Source organism: Scophthalmus maximus, chromosome 5 (genome assembly GCF_022379125.1).
Source record: "Scophthalmus maximus strain ysfricsl-2021 chromosome 5, ASM2237912v1, whole genome shotgun sequence".
Taxonomy (NCBI): domain Eukaryota; kingdom Metazoa; phylum Chordata; class Actinopteri; order Pleuronectiformes; family Scophthalmidae; genus Scophthalmus; species Scophthalmus maximus.
Genome location: NC_061519.1, coordinates 3,581,968 through 3,601,676, shown reverse-complemented (window position 1 = coordinate 3,601,676; position 19,709 = coordinate 3,581,968). Strand labels below are relative to the sequence as shown.

At 44.8% G+C, this 19,709-nt stretch overlaps 1 protein-coding gene across 1 annotated transcript in view; it reads left to right on the top strand.

Moving 5' to 3' along the window:
• The first annotated feature begins 5,427 nt into the window (after positions 1–5,427).
• Positions 5,428–19,709, top strand: part of LOC118311404 (CMP-N-acetylneuraminate-beta-galactosamide-alpha-2,3-sialyltransferase 1) — a 51,987-nt gene continuing 37,705 nt past the window's right edge. Inside the window, exon 1 of the mRNA XM_035635248.2 lies at positions 5,428–5,743. The gene's annotated coding sequence lies outside the window, so the exon portion shown is untranslated. The remainder of the gene's footprint in view (positions 5,744–19,709) is intronic.

Sequence of the window (19,709 nt, the reverse complement as noted above, 5' to 3'; positions counted from 1 at the left end):
CTTTTGATTGTGATTTCTTTTCCAATCAGCGAGACAGATTTCCACACCGTCCTCAGGTGCGCAGCTGCTCTCCTCAGACGCCATCTCCAACTTTCCAACTCTTTTTACAGCCCGTGAACACTTGCTTTTCCATTACATCCCCAGAACTCAGTGTCCTCCTCTCAAAGCCCGCCCAATCAATCTGCATGTCTTACACACATACACGCGCATGCCGTCCCTAAAAGCATAATATAATTGGACAAAGATTTGAAATAACGGCATCTCCCAGCGGAGAGATAGTTCTTTCTCCTGGCAGCAGTGAATTGATAATTGGCTCTGTAAAATACTGCTGGGCTCCTCGACGCTGAATTCGTCGAGGCGGCATTCAGGGCCGCAGCACTCGACTCATTCTTATCACACATCGTCTAATCCTAATTGCCCGTAGCTGCGCAGCCACAAGACGGCAGCATGCCAATAAAGCAATTAATTGCGCGACACAAACTTGAATTTGTTTTGTCACGGCATCTGCAAATCTTGAGTAGTTTGACGCTGCGAGGCTGACTCCGGAAGTCGCGTCTGATAAGCTGACGGGTTCGCCTCCACGGATCACTAATGTAACGTTGCACTGCCATGACAACAAAGTTCAGTCGCCTCCACGGTAATCTTTGGAAATGGTTGTCATGCGGATGGTTACCCCTTAGAAACCTTTTTTTTTTTTTTTATCATCCCCATCTCCAAGACTGACCATTTTGTTTGACTGCACTTGGAGCAGTTATGAATTCAGTGGCCGAAGGAGAGAAAGAATGGATGGGCGGATGTGAAAGGCCCATCCTTGGAGACGGCCCCAAAAGCAATGCGGGCTTATATTGCCACCGGGGGTAATTAGGTGTGCCTGTGGAATCCATGAGGACGAGAGCGACCTGGGGAGTCGGTGAAGGGCCCTGTTGAAGAGGAGCGATAGGGAGGAGGTTCCCCCATCGGAGAGGGCCCCGAACACACCGGTAATCCTTTTGCATTGTGAGATGGGATACTGTACTTATCCAAGTGACCTTGGCTCTGTGTGAGAAGGATATTGCCCGAGGTCTGTACACCTCACGCTGGGAGATATTGCTATTTGGCACACAGATGCTGCGGCTAAAGCCCAGCATGAATTTCACTCCCTGTGTAAAAAAAACCCCAAACATTATTGTAAGAGTCCTTTATTCTTGTGTTCCCACATTGTATACATGACACAGCATCTTCAAATATCTATCTATCTATATATATAGATAGATAGATATTTAATGTTATTTCAGTCGAAATAATCCATCCATTCTCTCATAGGGCAGATTTGGTTCAACCTGGAAATGTTCAAAACCCACATGAGCCAAAATTAGAGACATAGATTTTGAAATGAATTAACCTGCCGGAGACTCTGAACCAACTTCAAACATGGAGAAATTGCTGGCATTATGAAATCAACTGAATACCTTGCATGGTTTGTTTTTTTTCACTGCAAGGTTTCACTGTACACGGTGTATATTCAGCTCTCAGGATTGGTCGCACGAGGCTTCTGTACGTATTGCAAAACTGATACATTGTAGGTCTGATGTCCTCCTGAGCCTCGGGATACTTTGGTCAGCATAAGTGACTTGAGACAAGAGTAAGAAATATTATCCGGGCTTCTGATCTACGATGTGTGATGGCAAAATAAACTGTGAGGAGAAATGCGGACTCTGCGCAGCAATTTCTGTGGCCGACACGCTCCCTAATTCACAAGTGATGGACACAATGAAATATAAAACTAATTTCAAGCCACAAATCCTGACAAAGTTTGAGAGCACGGAAATCCATCTTCCATTCAGTATTAATTGAACATCTCCAGGCCAGCGTTTGGAGAGAATTGTTAATGTGCGCAGTATTGATTGGCCCGTGCCGGGCCTTCCGAGTAACATTGGCAGCGCTGCAGAAATTGCACGTATATCCAATCTTGCCCCCCCCCCCCTTTCTTTTTTTGTAATTACGAGCTGACATTATCCTTGACATTAAAATTTCATGACCTGGGGACAAAGACATGCCACAAAAAATAAAAAAAATCGTCAGTTGAGGTTATGAACCAGTTCAGCTAGATTCTAAAACCTTTAGAAAAAAGTAGCCGGCGAAGCCTTTGAACGGTGATACTCAGAGCTGAGCAACTGGGGCAAGACTCGGCAGGTCGGTCAAGCTTGCTGGGATTTCTCCCAGTGCTGCCTATCCGTGCAGTAAGAGCAAAACTCAACATTTTAAGGGTTTGGAGGGTCCTGTCTTTCTTTTGTCTTAGCATGCCTGGCTAAATAACTCATAATTCAAAAGTAGGGGGTGGATAGAGTTCTGGGAATATTTTTCACTCCAGTTAAAATATTTAAAGGAAATCTTACTCAAATGGAAGGAACATTACTTTTGTAAAAAATGTACAAAGCAAGAGTAAAAAAAAAAGAACGAGACAATTGTATGTTGATAATAATGATGGTATGATAAAACTAGTCAATTGAAGAACATCTTTCGGCCGGTATGTGCATTGGACTTTACATCGTTGCCATGTTGGAATTGGACTGAGGAGCAACCAATAAATTCCCGTCAGTCACTATGCAGCCTATTCACTTGATAATTGATAATTCCAAGCCCATGGACGTCACAGTGATTCCTGTGCACCACAACGTCCACCTCAACTAACCAGTAAACTCAGCCTCCGTCCCACACAAAAGAACGACTGCGTTACGGTTACTGTCAGTCGTTCCCTTCCGCCCCTGAACAGTAGTGACCGGACGAAACTTGCAAGGCCCGAGGAACACATCGTGAAATGACCTCATTCAGTTGTTGGGCTTTGGGACCCGCTGCGGCATTCCTCTGCTGCGTGGAAGATCCCGCGTGCTGTCAAAGTTCAAGCCAACGTTTGCAGCTCTTTCTGGGCCTTTTTGCGTCCGGCACAGCGTGTACGCTCCACAAAAACGCCCGCCCAATTTTCCAATCGCCAAAACACACAGGTTAGTCTTCATCCCAAAAAAATATACTGTTTGTGAATATAAGCTATACACAGATGCACAGAGTTATTGCCATATGTAAATAAAATAAGTCTAAGCCACATGCTCTTCTGCCTTGATGGAAAGATACCAGTTGCTTTCTCTTAACACACAGATGTAGCCTCAATCTTTCAGAGCCAGGTCATGCATGAAGCCATCAGACCTGATCCTGATAAAAAAAAATCGCAATATATTTAGCCAGAGGCTGCATGCATTTCGTGCAAACACCATGGCAACAGATGCCCCTTATATCCGCCACCATCACCGCCGGAAAAGATAAGATTGTTTTGTGCATCGCTTTAAATCCAGCTCTCGGCCTTGTCGTCCTGCTCCTAGTTTAACCGTGTTGTCTGCACCTCGACACACACACACACACACACACACACACACACACACACACACACACACACACACACACACACACACACACACACACACCCAGCAGCCATCATGTTCAGCTGGCCTGTCAGGTCCCCATCCAGCCAAATGTCCACCCGTCTGTTGAGCCTAAGACAGCATGCAAATCTCAACCAGGCAGAAGGTGTTCTATCAAATGATTTTTTCTATCTCATCTGCATGCAAACAGCGACTTTCCGGGGGCCTCTGGAGCCCGGGGGCCCCAGGGCAGGGCAACACACACAGTTCGACTGATGCAAGACGGGCTACAGTCTTGCCCTCGGTTAACGCAAACCTTTCAACTTAATGCATTACTATTTTTCATCTAAGTGCAGTATGCTTTTATGGTAATTGATTCAAATGATATACAATGATTCCTCCAGTTTGTTCCCACATGCCTTTTTTTTAGAAATATCTCATCTTGTGGTTTTGTCTGTTTTTCATGGAATTGTATCTCATGTTTCTAGACAAATAAATGCATAAAAACAACTAAGCTGGCCAGTCAATTCCATCCACACTGTGTATGAGAAAGAGCGGTTTTAGTACGGTGGCCCGGAGAGCTCGTAACACTGCAGCTTAAGAAAACACACAAATATAGACAAAACACAAGCAAATTAGGAAAACATGTTCATCTATTTGACAACACGTGCAGCATTTAGAAAACACGCTGCAAATACAACACATTAATAAAAAGCGCTCCCCAGTGTGTAATTTTTGTACTTTTCTGGCGCCATCTGGTGGTAAAGTTGCAAACCGCAACCAACTGAGCATCCGACAGGGGACACTTTATGGTGGCGCACCGCTAATTCCATTTCCGGTTTCCCGCAGCGCTAGAAATTAAACGCGAACGCGACTTATTCTGGAACGTTTTCTGCAACCCTATTTAACGCTGCTTTCCATTGATCCTGGGAACCGCTCGGGAACTCGGACCCCGGAAGTCGGGTAATGATTCACTGTTTTTTCCGGCTTCCCGAGTCGCAGTGGAACCGGAACGCGGCACAACAAGACGTAGCAAACATGGCGACTCACACGGAGGTCGGGTCCCCCTCATGTAACTATATTTAACTCATTCAAAGTTGACGGAAAAACATGATGTGGAATATCATACAAACTCATCCATCGAACAGAGGCGCCCACAGAAATGTTTCACGGGGGAGGGGGGGCAGATGGGACGACTGTAAATCTCAGGGTCGCACACCAAAACCAAAAGCCATGACTGAATTACAGGAATTCAATATGTCATTGTAGTATATTTTGGAGTTTTGGATTTGAGGTTTGTAGAGTTGCATTCTGTTTATTTAAGTCTGTTTTTGGTTACCTTAGTTACTCTTTATTCCTTCTTACCTTCATTTGGGTCCTGCTCCTTCAAACCTGTGATGCTTAAACCTAACTACACTATTTAACTATTTAAAAAATATATATTTTATTGATTTAAATGAATGATATCTAATGTAAAATATATTTTACCTAGTGTTAAATATCAGATAAAAAGCTGAATTTACTTTAACTCTGCTGCTCTTGTACATGTCAAATATAAGCTGCTGGGCAGACTGCATGTGTTTTTTGTACTATTGTACTATGACCTAACTATGTAACTATTATAAAAAAAATAGATATACTTAATCGATTTAAATGAACAGAACCCAATGTAAAATATCAGGTAGAAGCATTTTACCAACATGTATCATATAATGCATAATGCTACATGCAACTCTCCAGGGGCCATGGGGGCAGCCAGCCCCCATGGCCCCCCCTTGACGGCGCCACTGCCATCAAAGCTTGTAATAAAAGTAACTTTGTTTTAAAATGTACATGTATGAGAGCTGCAATTAAGGAATCGCCGACCAAATGGTGTGAGATACATTCTTTGTTACTGTACGGTAACTTATTGATCATGTTCCTCCGGCGGCACCTGGTCGTGCTTGCAAAAAGAAAAGAAGCGTGTGCGCGCGTGCGTGTGCGCGCGTGCATGTGCGTGCATGTGCGTGCGCCCCTCAATGCCTGGGAGTGAGTAACGGTGAAGGCTACCACGCGAGGAGAGCGTTCCCATCCTCCTCCTCCTCCTCCTCCTGCTCCTCCGCGGAGAAGAAACGCAGGAGCGGAGCGTGAACCTGCCCGTCCGTGTGCGTGTGAGGCGATGTGAGGTTGTCAGGGTTTTTTTTGGGGGGGGGGGGGGGCTTGTGCCCCACCTTTTAATCGGACCCTTCGCGCAGTGGCGCCGGGGCTGATTCTCTTCGCCTTTTCCCCGTTCTCCGCTGTGGAGCCGCCGCCGCCGCCGCCGACGCACCGCGCGGACACAACGGGACTCCTCCAGCCCGCGGCCCGCACAAGTGAGTACACCGATGCGCACACGCGGCACCCTGCGTCTCTAAGTATAGCCTTTAATCCCGCTGCTGCTGCTGCTGCTGCTGCTGACCAGGCGTTGCCCTGTAACTTCCAAAAGACACACACACTTGTGCCCCCCCCCCCCCCTCGTGTTCCGATCACACCTGCAGATTCATGAGATGAGTTCTCGAGTGCCCGTTGATTCATTTCATAATTCATACTGCTTTTTTTCAGGTTTTGCGTGCGCGCATGTTTGTGCCTCGTCCCTCGTGTTTTTTTTTTAATACTGTACTGTGATGGCACGTTGACAGACAGAGACAGTAACTTCGTCCTTGTGAGGGCTGGTTTTGGATTCCTTGGAGTCTCGAGGTTCTGTGGTGGGGGGGCTGCCGGCGGAGGGGGAACTTCAAAAAGACCACCTCTGTGTATGTTCAGCTGCGGGCCGAGCAACTGTTGACTATGGAGCAGGCGTGAGTCTCTGTACACGTCACAGTAAGTGTCCCGTGAAGTAAAAAAAATGAACAATTTCCTCAGACAGAAACCTTTTTCTTCCCAGATCTGTTGCTGTCGATGGGTGAACACCAGAGTTCATGGCTCGTGACGATCCCCCCTATTTTGCACGAGACGTCTCTATGACACCTGTCTAATGAAGGTGTCATAGTTTGGCACTGGAACCCCCCCCCCCCCTCGCCATTATAAAGCAGCGAGCAGGAATACATTTCCTCATCAAGTCTACAATCTGATTGGACGGCGCGACCTTGAGGGATCTCCCTGCAGTATTTAGAGAGGAGGGGTGGCAGGGACAGAGATGGGGTGCTTAGGTGGCTTCCATTAATAAAGGACCCCCGGTCCACATCTGGAAATTGTAGTCATCGCAAAGCACGGAGGAGCTATTCTGAGAGAAAATATCATGCTGACAATCTGCACTTCCAGTCCCTTTCACATCTGTATATACTTTTTTGTACTTAGAATTTTTAAAGATCGCTGGCAAACCCTCACCAGCTGCCATCCAGATGAAGGCACGCTGCGAGGGGGCGGGGGGGAGTCTGATGCAACGGCAGCCGCAGTCGCGCTATTGTTTCCACTTCAAAGCAACGCGGCGCGGCGAAACAGGCACGTATGGCGAGGGGCGGCCAAAATGTCTCTCGATCAAAAGTTTGTGCGAGTTTCTCTTTCCAGATCCCCCCCCCCCTCTCACTGCGAGGCATTGTCCTCTCGGTGGGGTTGAACGGCTGAGTGGTGAAAGTCAGCGCAGGCTTTGCTTGTAATCAGTTCTCCAGCTCTGGCGTTCAGACTCCAGACGGCAGGAATCCCCTTGGCTCACCACGGACTCAGTCGGACCCCTTCAAAGTGCAGGGCTCCAAACGAGGGTCTGCGTCCGGAAGGCTGCGGCAGGACCGTTTCCAGAGCAGGCATGTGTCTGCGGCGTGTCCATGTACATTTCACTAATAGTCCGTGTCTTTTTCTTCAGGCCTCTCTGGGTCATTCACACACACACACACGCACACACACACACACACACACATACACACACTGCCTCCTTCCTTCACAGTATTCCCCTTGGACTGGGCCCTGGCTTTGTGATTTGCCCTCTGTTTCCACTTAACAGCCCTGGCTGTTTTCCAAGAAACACCTCAGCACCATTCGCTTTCTTTCTTCCTTTTTTTTTTTTTCTTTCTATTTCCCAAGCTTGGGCGGACTTCTTTACACGAGGGGGGAACGGGCGGCGAACACATGGCATTCAAAACGTTGCACTCCACGTTGCCGCCTGTGTCGTCCCGACTTGATAGGCGATCGCGGGGCGATGGCCAAATGACAAGTCTAACACAAAGCCGTCCCGTGAGTGGCGTCGAAACCCTTCCGCCCGGTGCAACCGGCGGGACGACACATCCCTCCCGCAATTAGGCCCTGTCGTGTGCGCCGCGCGACTTTTATCCGCAACTGCGCGTCCGACGATGTGCATATGGCGCCTTTGGAGGAGCAGGGGAAAAGGGAAGGCGTACGTAGCATTTCAAGAGGGATGGATGCATTATGTGAAACCACACTGTACTCTGCAGAAGAGTATCGGACCTCCTCGTCACAACGTGCCCAGGAGTTTGTCCCCTTTGTAAAAAAAAAAAAAGAGGGGGACATGGATTCGCCCGTGTCAATCCATTTTGATTGACACGGGCGATGTCCTTGACTTTTTCTCATTCTGTTGTCCAAACAGCATCTGCGAATTGCGCCCCCCTCCCGCCGCCCTAATGGCCATCGGGCACAATCGGCGACGCCGAGCGCGTGCGTCACTCCCTCGGTGTCGCCGCCGATGTAAATCACCTTCTGCACCTTTCATTGTCCTCGCAGTCGTGTTGACAGGCCCGCGGTGCCGGTGACCTTGTCGGGAAAAAGCGCTTTCGTTCTTAACTTAAATAGACTCACCTTACACAATGTGTATGCTCAACGTGCTCTGCTCCTACACGGCTTTGCGCAGGATTACCGCTACCGCTTGCAGTTTAGTTTTTTTTTGCAGTTTTCCTTTTTTGCAGGGTATTGTGTAGCAGCTGAGGAGGGGGGGGGGGAATAATTTTGTCAGTGGGCCTGACTACATCCTTTCTGTTGGGTTTAATTCGAAGGAAAGGCTAATTGTCATGCCTCGGAGGCTCCTTTGTTAATTAGAAGTTATCTCGGGCGGCTTACGCATGGTCACCGCTCTAATTGGCAGTGAAAGCTGTGTGCCACCTGGCCCCGGCCTTTAACTCACCAGGTGCTCCCGGCGAAACCGGCAGGCCTTGGCATTATGTGGGCACGGCCTCTTAAAAAGGAGACAGACAGACAGCAAGGGGGCGTGACTGAAGTGTGTGTGTGTGTGTGCGACAGGCTGGCCAACTTTCGCTAAGTTGCTGCGAAAACGGCAGTAAAAAGGTTATTTGGTACGCCACGGTTAAAACAAGCCTTTGTGAAGCTGGCGTGAAAAGAAAATGAGTGTAATCTTTTCAAGCACGCGTCGTCGTACACATCGCGCCCCCTTGTTGTTTTCAGATTTCAAATACCACCGTGGGGGGATGTGGGGTGGCAGCGCGTCAACAGCCCCGCGCCAGCTTTGTTTACCTGCGTTTGTGTGGGGGGTGGGAATAAGTTGAGCCCGTGAATATGAACAATGGCCGGCGGTGGGAAGGCGTGAAGTGTTCAGGGTGAATAAGGGATGTCGGGACGAGGTCCGCATGAGATTGATGGATGTTAAAATGGATTCACACATTCTCCTTAAAACCGAATCGACAGATTGATCTGCAGATGTGTCTGCAGACACTTATCGTCCGTCAATCTCGTGACGCCGATTATCTCAATAACGCCAGATATCGGCCCCATTATCTGTTTCGACCAATTAGCCGGTGTATCACTTGCCCGTGACCCCTCGTACATCTCGACCGACGGGATCACAATGCCCTGTCCTGCACAATCAAATCTCAGATCGCATGTTTTCGCCTCGCGCCTCTGTGCTCATGGGGACAAAAGATCCTTTTGTCTCGCCGCTCCGCACAGCGAGAGTCAATAGGTTTGTTTTGTCTTGACGTCCCATTGTTCTCTGATCATCACAATGGGAGTTTTGAAATGTACGGGAGACTAAGACGGTGCGCCAGGTCTTGACGGGGAGAGCGGCGCTTTAGAAAAGAAAAGAAAAAGCTCTGTAACTGTGCTGCGGAAGCAGCCCGAGGCTGCGTGTTAGCGTTGTGGAGCTGCACAGAGGATGATCTGGATGTGGTTGTGATTTGTTGTTGCCATTTATTTTTTTTCCAGGAACTGTGTGTGTGTGTGTGTGTGTGTGTGTGTGAGTGTGTGTGTGTGTGTGTGTGTGTGTGTTTAGGCCCAGAGCTTTGGCAGCAAGTGTCTACTGCTTTCAACCTACATGTACCTACTGTACGTATGTATGTATATATAGTTATATATATATATATAGATATAGCCTACAGCGTGTACTGTGTGTGCAGGCGCACAACACACACATACGGTAGAGAGAACATGTTTTATCAGCAAGTCAGCAATGTCAGAGACCAGCTTAAAAAGCATAACAAAGGCGGCTTACACAGACTAATCACAATAAACAGGCATTTCACTGCTTTAATTACTGACAGTGGAATCATTACTTCCCCTAATGCTCCACTGCCACCATCGTTAATAACCGTTCATTAATTAAACATAATATGGAAAACAGCAGCTCTGCTCCGTCTCCTCGGCTGGGACCCGCAGTTAGTTGCTGAGTGCGTAGCCTAACTTTGCAGTGGAGGTCATTCCAAGGAATAATGAGCGGGAGAAATGTTATGATAATGAGCTGCTTATATTTTAATATAAACAGGACTGGTGGATGCTGAAACGATGACTTTACATGCTATGGAAATGTAAAAATCGATTTCTGCGTGCGTCGTCGGCCCATTGATGACTGCGATGTGATGCATTTTAGTGCAAGAAAAAGTTTCGACGTTTCAAAGTTATAGAATCTGAGCCATTTCTTTGAGATACGATGTAACTCTACACCCACAGATTTTTATTTTCCGCTTTCAGAACCACCGGAGCTGCAACGTATTCCACTCCGTGCAGCTCCCAGCTCACTGTTGAGCTCCAAAAGATTCTCTGCAACTTTTTTATGCAGAATATCCTCTTTTTTTATTAGCGTGCACTAATAAAAAAAAAAGAGACCAATAAAGACACTTTGATCAGCGATCAGCGATGTCATTTCACGGAGTTTGGAGGAGAAGTGGAAGTATCGTCGACTGCTGCAGACGAGGGACCAGACCGGACCCCAGTGGGACTCAGACTTTCACTACTTCCACTTCTCCTCCAAACTCCGTGAAATGACATCGCTGATCACCATCTCCATAAGGTAACATATTAACTATGCCTAAGTGACTCATACAACCCCACTTCAAAATCACGTTGGCAGGAGCGGCAATAGTTTTTTTTTACTTTGGATGTAGCCATAGAAGAAAACCAATGCAAAGACCAAAAAAAGAAAAACATTTGCAGGCTGACCAACCCTGGCAAACGCTGTGGCTAGTCAGGGCGCAGGAGGAGAGTCAGTGAACATACTTCCTGTTATCTCCAAAGTGGTGTTGCGACTTCGTCAGGAGCTCCGAGGAAAAGTACCTGCGTCCGTATCGACGTCGTGCTTCCGCTGTGCTTCCGCCGCCTCTTTACGACAGTGACAAAACAATAATACCACCCGGAACCACTTGGGGGCGAGAAAGTTGTCTGAGTGATATTGATTTTCTCACTTCAATCTTAAAAAAAAAAAAAAGGCATTCAGTTCACTTCCCAAAATGTTGAACTGTTCCGAGAGGCCGTACCTCCACATACATCCCGTAGGCTGCACACATCCACATTGATTACTCGTTCCGAGTAATACTGAGAGTTATAATGCTACAAACTACTTCGAGCTGAGTCACTTTTAATTGACTGAACAATGTGTCTGTGCACAGTCCAGTTGGGTGCTGCTGTGCCAAAACTTCTGAAGACGAGCCTTTGAAACACATCCGAGCGGGTGTAGGACTTCATCAGAGCGCCCGCACACGCGCTAGTTGGCTTCCGTAATGGTTATGAATAATTACTGTCCTCGGCCATTCTGTAATCAGCATTGGACGTACATCTGGCCGGCTTCTGCGTGGACATATCAGACGTCTGCAGGCTGTGTCTAATTTTCTCGTTTTTCATTGCCTTGAAGGCGGAAATGGAAACCTATTCTCTAAGTTGATTCCATTTCCATTTGGTTATGGCGATGTAACGAGCGAGAGGTAAAAAAAAAAAAAGGGGGAAGCAGCTAATTTCTGACAAAGCATTAAAAAGGAACATGTACATTATTTTTGCTCGTGTGGTAATGAACACCCTGCTCTTTTTGCTTTGATAACACTTGTGGCCGTTTTAGTTAAAATACTGAAGACAATCTGAAAACGCTATGATTCTCAGGCAAGTTCTGTGTTCTTAAAAGGGCGTATTTTTTCCCCTGTGAAGTGCTATATACAAATAAAGTTTATTATTATACTGAAAAAATGCGCTTTTGGATAAAGTGGCCGCGACCTGACCAGGACAACGTGATGCATGCTAGCTTCGTGGTGAGTGAGATAATAATAATATTAAGTTCATATTTTTTTTAATGTATCACCTTTCATAATATAAAATGCTGCTAAAACTACTTAACATCAGTGAATATAAAATCAACAGGAACAGATTATAAAAAATTGAGAGCATTAAACCAATAAGGAACAATGAGATGGATACAATTCAAATTGGCCATGAAAATGAAATTAAGAGTCATAATCTTGTTGTTATTTCAATTAAGTTAAAAAGGTTATGTGTTCAACAGTTAGTATGGCCGCCGGGGGATGATCATAAATCGAAATGGCCCTTGATAGGAAAAAGGTTCCCCACCCCTGATCTAGGGCATCCAGAGATTTCTCTGCGAGCGCTCCTCGTCGGATCAATCCCAAAGTTCGCACAGAAGTCCAGGGTAAAGATCTTCCCTTTGTGTTGGCAGGCGGTTGACTTGGCTGTTGTGCTTCGGTTTGCTGTGGAAAGCTTGGTCTGCTGATTTAGCTCGGGCATCGTGTTTTTGTCCCATATGGGGGCAGCTGGCTTTTCCCCCAGAAAAAAATGATCTTGTTATTGTTTATTCGGAGTCATTTATCTTTCCCTCCACGCTGACCAGAGCCCTTGTTCGGCCTCGTGGCAGGATGCTGCAGCAGTGCACTTAAAGAAGAACACCAGTGTCATTTAGGCTGTGGCTATAGATTTGGCGACCGGGGCCCATTCGTTTAGCAACGCCTGCTTTTTTTTCGCAATTTCTATGTGATTGCTCTTCAATCACTGTGTCCTCTGGTTTATTAGGAGGCATTGAACTGTCCACGGATGACACATACGACGAGGGCTCGCTCACTCACGCTTCTGATTGCGACACTGTTGACCCGGCGCCGTGTTGTTGCCGCCTGCGGCGCTGTGTGTCCTTGTTTGCCGTTTCTTTATTTGTCATTGTGTTCCAAAAGTCTCGGTGTTTGAAACGAACAGAGGCTCCATGAGAGAGCACAAACCGTGTGAAGGTCTTTAAAGAAGGAGTGCAATTTTTGAAATCTTGAAAAGCCACCATTTCAAATGGGACTGACATGATTAACAATGACACAATATCTCAGCAAGTTAATTAGCTTTGATTATGTCGGTTTGGCACGCAACAAAAACGTATCTCTCGGGCTGTAAAACAATCCAGCTCGTAGCTTTTTAAAACACTTTGTTTTTTTTATTTCAATCAGTGAGCTTTAAATTAAACTTCAGATTTTTTTATCTAAATCTTGGCAAGGAGGGTAATGTGTGTATTTTCCCAAAATGCTGAAGCATAGTATAAACTAATCTTATCTTTTCAAACTTATCTCCTTTCCATTTTGATTACATTTTTCTGACTGACGTTCGGTTTAAATCCCCGTTAGTATCAAAATAACATTTTGCAATTCAGTAATTTGATCTGATTGACAAAGAAACATGAATGGATCTTAATTGTAAACCACAAATACAAGCCTGATATTTAACAGAATAATAGTAGAAGACTAATATGGTATAGTGTATGGATGATACAGTAATATAAATAGCACTTCGGTCGAGTTGGGGGGTAGGTGCAGTTTGTTTTCCACTTGACATCAGCTCTTGGGTTGTTTAGGTGAAGGGAAACGTTGTCTCTGCCATTGAATCTTTTGGGAATGAAGACCCACGGTGAAGTTTTCGTCAGACCCGAAGACCCTATCCACTTTGCTTTGACACACCGAGCGCATCCCCTTGAGTAATTAAGATGGACCGGTTGTTTTTTGAAGGGAGAACGTGCCGTCTGTCTTGCAGCCTGAACGCACAGCCCCAGAAACCTTGCAAACGAGTAAATGAGCATTCATATTGGGAGGACTCCAGCACACGGTATACTCACTGTTGTTATCTTTGCCTGCGGCCCCTTCGCTCCCCCTGATGAGCTTCCTTCTGCACCGCCGTTCATCTCGGAGGAACCTCCTGATCTCGGCGAGATGCTGCCACCGTATTAACCTCCAGCCTGTGATTACACTTTCCATCCTGATTCAGCCCGTGTTAAAAAAAATTGGCTTATTTAAAATGAATTAAGTCGTAATCTTAATGAGAGTAATCAGGACCACTGGTAACACTTAATATTGCAGCGCGCAAATTACAGTGCAACTTTGGCGGATTATGAAATATTTGTGGATGTAAATGCACAAACAAAATCTTGTTATTAGAAAAACTAGGTCGTGAAGATAGCGGGTGCCCATGAGTGGATGGTTAGGAAGTACCTTCAGCTGGCAGGCGTCGCCAACGATCTTTATTGAGTTTAAATGTGAAGAGAACCAGGCCCCAATTTGAAATGGGGGCTTCCATCTCCGTTGAATGTTTATTACCCGGCCTGTATTAGCATTAGCATTAGCATTAGGGGTCGACCGATAATACTTATTCAGGGCCGATACCGATATCGATATTTACTAATCTATGAGGCCAATAGCCGATATTTGTCTGCAGTGTCAAAAGAATTATACGAACTCTCAAATACCTTTAAGCCTATGTTTAATTCACAGAACCTTTCAACATGACCTTAACACAAAAAGTGCAGGGAGCTATCGGCAGCATTTTAATTGAAGCTGAACACGAGACCTCGCAAAAGTTCAGAGAGTGGTGACTGCGCCTGCATCAGAGCCAAAGTTGTGCGTTTTATAAAGAAATGATCCCTTCGGCTTAAAAAATGGCCGATGCCGATAACCATGAGAATGGTGAACATCTGCGCCGATAATCGGTCGCCCCCCTAATTAGCGTGTTCGTTCGGACAGAGGAGGAACTCATGGTACGGTGACATTGAGTTGTTTCTACCTGCATTTGTGCTTTCTATTGAAAAAATACGCTCTTATTTCTACACCTTTTTTAAATAGTGCCACATTATCCTCTAACTTGTATTACCTTCCTTGTATCTATACTTGTACTGCAGGCAGGATTTTGTTGGTGCTCTAGAGTGTAATTATAACAAAATCACACCAGAATGTACCATATAAACCAATACTGGATCTTGAATCTTAAATATGTTGAAGGCAAATTTGTTTGCGCCAGGATTTAAAAGTCAAGGCCGAGACAAATGAATATAATAATTTCCAAGAGAAAATGAGGTTTAGGTACTTTAGTCCTGATATGATATGGCATAGGTGGTATACCGGCAAGATGTCAACTCGTTTACAATAGCCCCCGTGTTGAAAGTTCACTTTTTGCAATCAAACTTGTATCCAGTGAGGGAGCAGGTGAATTCGCAGCCGGTCGTGTTCCTGAACCTTTGATTCACTGTTGCGCAGGACTGCACCCACTGAGTCTCACAGCGGGACAGACGTCCCCTCATTCCTCATAAATGGAAGCACAAAGTGGCGCCCGTGTGCCTTTCGAACCGTGTGCTTTTCAATTCCATTGATCAAACGGCTAAGCAACGTCTGTGAGGCTGGTGCCACAGATGCCGCCATCAAAGCTGAGCTGTCGAGACGAAGGAAAACGAATTGGACAGTCCCCGCACCTCCGGTTAATCAAATGACCTCAGTCCCAAGAAGAAAAGAAATGGATGAATAAGCAAACTCACCAGTGAGTTTGAATGAATCACACTTATAACTTTTTCATCATGCAAGAGAACACACACACTCACAAAACACACAGGCTCTTTGTCAGATTAGGCCAAGCCATCTCATAGGGGCTGGTAATCAGCTTAAAGGATGATACCACCATTTCTGATCCCCCCCCCTTATCTCCAGTTGCTAGTGATCTTCTGTATCCATCCCTGACAATCTCACATTGCTACCTATACTAATTTGAATGTGTGATTTGTATTGCTCCCACTGACCCCTGAGTGCATCATCTGTGAAGACTTAATATTTTTGTAATTATCCAACGCGGCGATGTGACGAAAGTAAGCAAAGTAAAAAAATAACCGGTCTCTCGACATATTCTTGGCCTGCAGCGCTGATGATCTCACTTTACCCCTCGTAAAAGATATTTATCTTTTTTTATCATTTAAACATAGCCCGAAGGACATATAGTAATAACTGTGACAATTAATATATTGACAGTGATGCAATCAGTGACTCAATGAAACAGATGATATTTGTGCATTTTATCACAGTAAGTGGAGGACATCGCTGAACAGTGTCAGACATTTGAATCGAATATTGGCTGTGGATCAAGAAAAGCCAGTGATGCAAATAATGTGGTTCTCCGTCAGCACCTGTCAGGTTTTTCCTCTTCCTCCCATCCTTTTTCTGGATCGTAATCTTGGCAAAACACAGATGGGACTCTACCGACAGCACTAACAGTAATTACAAAATCAAACATGTCCTCACCACAGGAACAAGACCATTTGTGGTTTGTATGAAACGACCTGCAGCACTAAGTATTAAAGTTCATTCTTTGCCTTGTAAATGTGATGGAACAATCTCAACTCATGCGCGAAATCATAACAGCTACTGAGCTCGCACGTAAACACATCCGTCTTCTGACAGCCGACCGAACGCCTATTGCTTATAAATACCATGTGATATGATTGAACGCTCCAGGAAAACCTGTTCAAAGTGGCCTTGAGCTGTGATTCTCCTGTCAAACAACCTACAGTATATTTAAATCTACGTGACAAGGGCTTCTTGTGGCAGTGTAAATTAAAAAGAGCTTGACAGCGTCATTTTCTGAAAGAGGTTAGGGCAGATGGAAGGGTTGGACGTGGAAGTCTGTGTTCCCGGTTTGTCTTTTACCAATAGTACCACTTTTTTAGTCCTAAGTACAATATTCCCTTGAACTCTAACCAGATCAGAAAGGTATCACCAAATGATATTAGATTGGAAAATAGCTGAATTTCCCCAAGATTGTTCGTCATTTGAGTTTGATCACAACACCTGATATGCAGCATCGCCTGATTCATCAACAAGCTTTCAGGTCCATGATTCGATTTTCACAACATTGCCAACTCACGCCGAGCATCCAAACAACTGAATCATGTCCATACTGGGCAGTTCCGCACCTCACAATTCATGCCCAATGGCAACACTGAGTGCCATTGGGCATAAATGGAGGAAGTTGGCTATCAAGGGAGAGGACTTTGTCTGACTGCAGTAATGTTGGTCTTTTTTATTAACTGTAGGCATATTTTTCCTAAAAAATACCATAACCATTGTTTATTTGACTATAATCTTTATGTAACTTAAATCAAACTGTATTTGCCTTGTGGAGATGGTAGAAAGCAACAATTGTAATACGTTGGCGGCGGCTGATAAACATCTTTTAAGCAGAATCAGTACTTTGTGACTTATTTGTCTGACCGTAGGGTTGTAGAATGAGTCAGCTTGTTTGAGCAGCATTATCATGCCGAGACTGTTGTGACACAAAGTAAACGAAACCACGCTGCTGTTAGGATCTGCCCGGTAGAATGACCTGTTGGACAGATTGGACACTGTCTGGATGTAATATTCAATTTGGGGATTTTTTTTCGGTAATTTCCTTTTGTTTGCAATTGCTTTCCTGTCATTTCCTGTTTTACTTTGAAGTTACATTCCTTGTGTGACTTTTGCATGTTTCACTTCCTGTCTGTTTGATAGTCTGCCCCGCCCTGATGTGTTTCACCTGTGCCCAACCATTCCTACCTCCTTTGTGTGTTAAGTCTGTGTGCTTTTCATTCTCCTTTGGCAGTTTGTCCAGTTGGCTCTGTTTACTCCTGTCGCTGCCATGTCCACAAATGTTTCCTGTCCATGTTCCAGAGCTGTTCCTATGTTTTGCTGCCTGAATTTTCGAGTTTTGGATTGCTGATATTCTTCGTGCCCGCCAACCTTTAAACACATGGCTGCAAGTCTGCCTTTTGGATTAAATATTCTTTCCTGTACTGCGTTATGGGTCCAGTAAACTCCCAAAGACAACATCTGTCCGCAACTGCATCGTTCGTTCCAGCGTCTTTCTTGTCGTCTATGTTAAATGTTGTTGTTGTTTTTTAAATGTCAAGAATTCCAATGAAAAGACCAAAACCAGCAATGCGTTAGTTGGTCCCTCTCTGTCTTCCCCAGCCTTTCTTTGGCTATCAGACCAAAACCCATTGGTCCCTACTGAAGACGTACATCTTTAAGTGAAATAAGCAAAAGAATACATAAACGTAATATTTCCTGAAACAGAATAAAGTGTATGCTTCATGTGAGGCTGATATGAAATAAACATCAGGGCCCATATTACGATACCATATCATGGTAATGAATTAAAAAACACGAGTCCCTGATGAGCTAGGAAACAAGTGACATCAGGCTGTGGGTCCAAATTTAGCAATTAAAAACATAAATATCAAGCGTTGCTAATCAGTCGAATCAACCCAGTTGGATATTGACGCAGGAGGCAAGAGCAAGAAACATTAATCAAGACTCAATTCATATTTAATACATAGAACCTAAACCTGATACACCTTGACATATGAAAACCAAATGAACTGTGTTCACACACATCAGATTCTCTATCACACAGGAGGCATGATCGCAAATAACGTAACATGATCAAAGTCTGTCAAAGGCTCCCTGTTTCCTATGACCACTTATTGATCAGTTGTACGGGATGTGCGCAGCTGCACATTAGAGTATTGTCAGTGGACACATAAGCTATGGTGCATGTACTGATGACAGGCATGTGCTATAAACGCATATTCACCTAGTGATGTGTCTTCAGAATCCAGTTTCTCACATTTCTCAGGCTGATTCATTAAAATAAAATCACAATGTGCATCGGTGTAGTTAATGTTTTAGAGGGATGGGATCTCTGACAAGGCCCGAAAACACAGAGGAGGTCCAAATTAAATGTGAGATTGCAACACGCTGGCACACATCAGTGTTAAGCCCAGGCTGTGTGGGGCTGAACACTCATTCAAACAAACTGTAGACCGTATATTTAATATTTGTGATGCATTGTGGAGCTGTATTAAAAGTTGATCTGAGTGGAAAAGGTAAGCAGAAAGGCAAACTGCTCTTCAAACAATTGGAGAGCAGCCTCATTTTTTATCTAGCACCATCTTCAGGTCTTATATTTTTTCCAATTTTTGGGTTCATGAACAAATACCTGCAAAATTAATAAATGTCAGCTGACACTTCACGTGACTTTTACTGCAAAATACCAAATGTTGAATTAAGACTCTAACAACTGTAAATTAGACATAACTCGCTCACAATAAAAAAAGATATGCGTGGCAATATGTTAATGTAAAAGAAAAGAAAGCGTTGGCCAATGAGTCTTCATCAGATATGCAAGTGACTAAGCCGAGATAGTACAGAGCCACAGCTGGGACCACATGCCTCAGACCATTTTTGGGCTGCAGCTGAATTACAGCTGATCTGAGGTGTGTGTGAGGACATGCCCATAGAATTTGTTGCGCAGGTACAGTAATTATCCTGAGGGATTAGCGCAGAGCTAATCCTCTGGAAAGAGGCATATTTGTTCATTTGATAAGACGTGGAAATAGCTGAAAAAGCAGAATCGAAATCACAGACACGGGTGATTTATCTATCTATTTATTTCCTTGTCTATTTGTTGTTGCATTGTTTTTTGTGTTTTTGAAATGGGACTTGCGTGCTCTTTATGAATCTTGTTTGTATGGATTCATGGATTTTTGACTGACATTTTGCCAGTCAGTGTGTCAAGTGTATGGATATTAAGGGTTCATAATTATTACTCACAAGGCAATTACCAATTGTTACTAACCCAGTTTTGAATATTCATGTGATTCATTATCATTGACGTCAGCGTTATCAGCTTTAATCAGTGTGCAATTCAAACCGCATGACAGCAGTAACATGAATATTGTTAGAGTAATGAAACCACATGGGGATTTTCTCTGAGTAAAAAACACTTTTTAGCTGAATTTTAAAGGATAAGGGCTGTTTATCATGAATAATTTTGTTGGAGGATGAAGTGCGTCAGACAGAAAATGTG